The following is a 7173-nucleotide window of genomic DNA, read 5'->3' as shown; positions in this document are numbered from 1 at the left end:
GATGAAATTCATAAATTCCGTCTTTGGATGTGTATTTTGTATAGTTCAGTGAGTAAACTGATGGCATTTTGGTGTTCTTAGATTTGGAATAATACATTATTTGCACCCTACTTTAGAATAATTTACATCCAAATGAACAAAAGTATCTTGCAAGGAGACCATTCTTTTTTTACCTTCTTAAGGCCAAATAATGTCTGAGGTTTCTCCTCATGGCTCTGTGTTTGGGCTCATCTCTTACTGTTAGTTTTGGAGATGCTGTTTCATTTTTTTCTGAATGTAAAAAATTGACATCCCTGCAATTGCAATAGACATTACCTTTGTAAAGATACTGTATCATTATGATTAGACTGCATCATGGTTGAAGCCTTCAAGGACTTGAAATTTACCATAGTACAGTTGGAGAATGAACAATTTCTCACAAAGTTGCCAGACCAAGAATTTAATATTTCCATATTGTTGCAACCTTAAATAAAAAAATGTAGTTTTATCATTGTTTACTGCTCTCAGTTCTTTTTTTTTAATTTGCCTCTAACCTGTTTTATTCAAACATTTGATGTGTAATTAATTCAATAGTTTAGTAATACTTTGTACAAGTAATATGTCAACAAAATGAGAGTGTATGTCAGACATATATTTATTGTTTTAAATTCTTAAATATGCTCTCCCTTTCAGCCATGAATGCGTTATAAGGTGGCGTTCAATTCCAGTATTTGCTGGCAAAATAGTAGCCTAAGAGTTGGTAGTGATGACTAACTGTCTTCCCTCTTGCCTTTCACTGCTAAATTAGAAACGTATAGCGCAGACAGCCATCGTGTAGCTTTGCGCGAAATTTAAAACAAATCATTCTTCATTTTTTATTTCAAATTTGAAATCAGAGGAATGTAATAATAGCATTTCAGAAACCTCTGATTTTGAATCTGAAATTGGTAAAATAGGAGGTATGATATTTAGGAAAAAAAAACATCTGCACTTTATGTGATATTTTATCACAAATGTTAGGCCTATTTGTTTCTAATACAGGGTGTTCGGAAAGTCACTGTACACTTATATATTTATTAAGACATGTTTCAATATACAATACAGGAGGTAAATATGAATGACAATTATAAACAATGTTGAAAGTGACCCCTGTTGGCATCAATACAGGCCTGGATCATTCTTATTTTGTTTCTAAACACCGCTATTAGTTGCTGGCTTGAAATAGACTGAATAGACATATGATTACAAAACTGCACAGTGACTCTCCGAACACCCTGTATTTTGCCAACTGTTGGCGTTTAGTTTGCGATTGTTGGAAGCAAATAATAGACTATAACATATTTGTGTTCGAAAGATATTGCAAAGTGTAGTATGCATTATTGACATTTTCTGACATTGGGGATTAATCTGTTCAAAGTAAAGATGCGTTTATTCTTTAGTGTTATTTACATATTTTTAATTAGAAAACAATTATCTAAAGTGTAGCTCTTCCTTATACTTGCCCGACATGGCTAGGTGGGCTGAGGCGTTCGATTCGTAATCTGAGGATTGCGGATTCGAATTCCGTCGCACAAAACATGCTCGCCCTTTCAGCCTTGTGGGCGTTACAATGTCAGTCACACTGCTCGTTGGTAAAAGAGTAGCCCCAGAGGTGGCGGTGGCTGGCGATAACTAGCTGCCTCTCATCTAGTCTTACACTGCTAAATTAGGAAGGGCTAGAGCAGATAGTCCTCGTCTAGCTTTGCACGAAATTAAAAACAAACCGTAATACATTTATGAATGGGAATTATTTTAAGTCTTATAAAAGAAATAATCAATCATAAATACTTTGACAGATGTATATATATAACACTCATTAAAATATTTCTCTCGTAAAAAACTAAATAAATCCCAGTTTCTTCCTTTATTATGAGTTGTAGAAATTTCAAATTATAACAGTATGTAACTGTAACAATGTATTTTAGACGGAAGCGATTAACACGACACGAATGTTCCAAAATGAAAAGAAATTTAATTAATTAATTACAGATACACTACGTTACACGAAAACAGACTTCCAGTGGCATAGCTACGTCTGAGGACTTACAATGCTAGAAACCGGATCTCGAAATCTATAGTAGGCAGAGCACAGATAGCCCATTGTGAAGCTTTGAGATTAGCTTCAACCAAACAAATGAGAAAATTCCTGTCGTAGTTTCAATATATATAACAAAGTATGGTTTGTTTTGAACTTCGCGCAAAGTTACCTGAGGGCTAAATGCACTAGCCGTTCCTAATTTAGCAGTGTAAGACTAGAGGAAAGGCAGCTAGTCATCACCACCTACCGCCAACGAATAGTGGGATTGACCGCACATTATAACGCCCTCACGGCTGAAAGAGCGAGAATGTTGGGTATAACGGGGGCTAGAACCCTCAACATTCAGATTACGAGACGAGTGCCTTCACAACCCGGCTATGCCGCGTCTACAACAAGGTACCAAAATAAGTTTCTTTAAGTTCCCTCCTCAAGCGTAATTAAAAAGTTGCCTAAAAGGAGAACGGTGTTAATATTAAACACATTCCTTATTTCTCACCAAAAACTCTTCTTATGAGCTTTTAACCTTAAAATGATCTTGACCTACCTTTAACCTTTGTAACTCATCAACGTAAAATTTAAAAATAAAGTAAACAATGGTGAGTTTAATTTTTTCGGCGTGTACTTGGACAACAAACCTAATTTTAAGTTGTTTTGAACTCTGCAGGGTGACCTTTACCGACAAATATTAAGATTATTAATGTTTGGTGTCAGTGACGTCATTTCAGAAAACTTCGGGTGGGGAATAGATAGAAGAGAAAAGTTCTCACAGTATATAGAACATTATTTGTGGTGAACTAAATTCCGTTCTGAAGAACATTTCGACGTATGATGGACAACTGCTCTCTTGCCTCATAACACTTCTCATCACTGTTGTAATCTTTCAAAATATTAAGATAATTATGTAATTATTATAAATTTCTGGTTCAAGATTGTTTTACAGTTTATAATGTGGTTTGTCGTATTTTAATTTTAGCAGAACTCTCTGTATGTTGACAAAGCTACACGTGCTCTGAAGTCAGGCAGATGGTGGTAATGGTAGAGGGTTGTTTTCCTTATAGCAAAGCCACATCTGGCTATCTGCTGAGTCCATCAAAGGGAATCAAACCCTTGCTTTTAGCGTTGTAAATCCGTAGACTTACTGCTGTACTATCGGGGGACAGGTAATGGCAGACGAAGACAGGAATGATGTCAGCTTTGCAGAACGGAATCATAGAGGAGATAGGTTATTAAACTTTTGTGAAGAGCAAGGTTTATTGATAAATAACAACGTGGCTTAAGCATCACCCTATACATCTGTATTCTTAGAAGTCACCACAGTATGGTAAAATAATTGTGAAAATCACACCCGTTTTACTTCCGAAAATGTTCATATTTTTGTTGTTGTAATAGCTAAAGCTTATCCAAAAACAGGATAAGATTCTGATCGCAGTACAGTGATCAAACATATGTGACTAAAACACGAGAAACTAGACCATATGCAGAACAAAACAGGATTTTAAGATCAGAGAAAAAAAAACCTTGTCAAGAACTTGTGATAGAGACTAAAATCGATTTTAATTAGTTATAAGCGAGGAAATTCTGAGGGTCGCGATGTTAAGTTCAAAGAGGTTTTAAGAAATTATGAGTGAATTATATGCCAAATTGTATTAGTTTTATTTCAATCATTACCCATCAGTATCAGGGTTATAAATTTTGTTAACATCAAGTTATTTATTAATTTTAACGCCAAGTCATCTGTTATTAACATTACTTATTTATTTTACTTGAATTAAGTTTATTTATCACTCATAAGAACTGGTGAATAATACGTTAGGCTTTTCACTCTGTTACAGAATTGAGAAAAAATAAAGGAAAATAAGAGATGAAAACAAGCCTGAATGAATGAAGAGATCCTAATTAAAAAGACTGACGAAAAAGACAAGCGGCAAAAGGGGGGACAGAATTTGAATTTCGCGCAGAGCTAATTTAGCAGTATAAGACTAGACTGTCACTAGAGGGACGTCGTCACTCACCATCCACTGCCAACACTTGGGGTACTCTTTTACCAATGAATAGTGGGATTGACCGTCACATTGTAATGCTACCACGGCTGAAAGAGCAATTATATTTGGTGCTATCGGGATTCGAACTCGCGACCCTCGCATTACGAGTCGATCGTCTTAACCACTTGGTTGGTTGTTGTTGTTTTGAATTAAGCACAAAGTATGTCCGCAGACATACCGCTGAGCCACTGGGGGGCGCTTAACCATTTGGCCAAAAAATAAAAGAGTTATATCGGAAAGTTATTCTGCGTTCCAGTAGAGGAATGAAAAGGTAGAATTAATAGATACTTTTTTTGAAAATGAAAACTGTATAAAAATGTTAGAAAGGAGAACCAAGCCAGTCCTAGAAATTTTACAGCCAATTTATAACGAAAGAGATTAGATTTTTGAAAAATTTAAGACCTTGCGGCGGACACCAAATTTCAGAAGATTTTTTTAAACATCTGTCTGAAATTTATAACTCAGTTGAGAAAAAAAAAAAAAGAAAGCACAATAACAACAGACTTTATTCATGGAGTGTTTCTAATACAGGGAGCTAAGAGATAACTTGATCAGCCGAAATTTATTGTTAACCAATAAACCTCAATACAGTCAAACATAAGACTATAACTATTGTCAGAAAACCAAAATATTTTAGAAGAGATCAGGGTACGCAAGAAAACATATTTTTGCAATCGTGTTTATATTAGTCAGACAAAACGAATTCTTCCAATTAAGGTAAAGAAACATGATGGCTAAGATCGTGGGAAAGAAGTTCAAAACTTAGTTTTGACATTAGATGTTTACACAAGTAACCACAAAATTAATATAAATCAATCCAAAATTATTGCACAACAAAAATTATTCGAACAACACGACACAATAAAATAACACAACACAAGAGAATCGATCGAAGTAGTTTAAAATAGAGAAAAAATGTTCAGTAATAAAACGGGATTCTAATTTATTTAGAAGTTTGTTGTTTTTTTCAAATTAGTTTTTTCTCTCTAATACCGTTAGGGAATTGTAACCTTTCTAGACCGTTTTGGATCTGAAAATACAAGACATGAAAATACAATCTTGGTCAAAATGTTTCCAACTTGTATAACGAATGATGTCATTATTACACATACCATTATCAAACTGAGAAATGCATATTATATTAAACATCTACATATATAATTTGTATAACAAGACGAGTTATATGGACATCACGAGCCATTGATTAGAACAACAAATAATTTTATCAGATATCTGTAGAAAGATGTGTGCCTACTTCAGTATTTCAACAATCACAATAAGACTTTACTAAACATATACAATGACAACATATAACACCACATTATTATAATGGAGAAGAAAATGAAGTATTCAAAGGCACTCAAGTTCTGGATTTCGTTTGGAAACCATCAAAACTTTTGTATGTGAACCTGTGTGTTAACTTGTTAATCAGAATCAAATTACAAAAAATAACGTCTGTAGAATAATATCAGTTGATATTAAACATTCAGTGCTGGAATGGCCCTCTTAATACTCCAATAACCTCCACAAGGCGGTGTGGTATGCTGTCGATGATGTTATTGATGTAACCACCACGATTTTATCCCATAAAATAGCAGAAGGCGTTCACCTATGATAGCTGGTTAAGGGTCGTGGTGAGCAATTTTCGACTTAGTTCTGCCCAACAATTCCCAATGGGCTTACAATCTGGAAGTTTTTTGACCGTGGCAAACTTGTAACGTCCTCTTGTAGACAGTAGCACTGTCATCCTGAAACACAAGGTTACTGTCAAACTCCATCTTTGCATATAGCAGAAATATTTTTCTATGTGATGCCTGTAAGGAGCACCACTAACATTTCCCTGGAGGATATGAAGAAAAGGTTTTTCCACCATGATGAATAGCTATCCAAACATGTACTACACCACCTCCCGTGTGTTCCCTGTTTTCCACGCAGACTACGAACACAAACCATTCCATCAACAAGATGGAAACAAGACTTATCTATAAAGATGACATGTTGCCCCTGTCCTAGCTGTAAGTTGGCATGCTATCTTGTCCAAGGAACATAGTGGCGATGGTAAATTCTGGTTAATATCGGCTTGTAGTTAGTTCTTCTTGCAAAATAACGTTTTTTGGTGAGTATCCTATCCACTGTTATTCTGAATATCCTGAAATGAACGTATTGATATTATTCTTGTCGAAAGATGTAACAAAACCTTAACATGTTAAGCTAATAAAAAACCCTATCATCTCGTTCATTAGTTTCTCGGCGTCTACAAGTAGACTTTTCTGGAACAACTTTTCTCGTTATCCGATGTAGTTTCAAGATTCTGAATACAGCATACTGAGGGTAGTTCACATAATGTTTTGGCAGTGTAAGTCTACTTCATGCCATTTCTGGACAGTCGAACAATTTCACGCCCTATAACTTCTGGTTTGTCACGAGGGATGATTGTACACTAAATAGAGATAAATTGTTTGGACGAGTTTCTTTGTTTTTGAATTTCGCGCAAAGCAACATGAGAGCTATCTGTGCTACTCGTCCCTAATTTAGCAGTGTAAGACGAGAGAGAAGGCAGCTAGTCATCACCCCGCCCACTGCCCCAACTCTTGGGCTATTCTTTTACCAATGAATATTGGGATTGACGGTCACATTATAACGCCCTTTCGGCTGTGGGGGCGACTTGTAATCTGAGCGCCCTAACCATCTGGCTATGCTGAGCCAATGTTTGAACAAAGCGTTGATCTGTTCCGAAAAAGATTATACCAGAAACACACCTTTTTATACAATATTGGTGTATATATATGTGTTTTATCAAACAAATGCTCAAAACAATTTATACAGACGAAAATAACCAATCATAGATGTTTGTCCGATCACATGCTACATTCTCTACTACTACTCGGCCCTGCATGGCAAGGTAGTTAGGGTGCTCGACTTGCAATCTGAAAGTGCCGGGTTCGAATCTCTATTCCACCAAACATACTCGTCCTTTCAGTCATGGATCGTTATAATGTAACGATCGATCCCAGTATTCGTTGGTAAAAAAGTAGCTCAAGAGTTGGCGGTGGGTGGTGATGATTAGTTTCCTTC

This window comes from Tachypleus tridentatus, chromosome 1 (assembly GCF_004210375.1).
Source record: "Tachypleus tridentatus isolate NWPU-2018 chromosome 1, ASM421037v1, whole genome shotgun sequence".
In the NCBI taxonomy this organism is placed as follows: domain Eukaryota; kingdom Metazoa; phylum Arthropoda; class Merostomata; order Xiphosura; family Limulidae; genus Tachypleus; species Tachypleus tridentatus.
The sequence above is the reverse complement of the archived record's forward strand: the minus strand, read 5'-3'. Positions refer to the sequence as shown.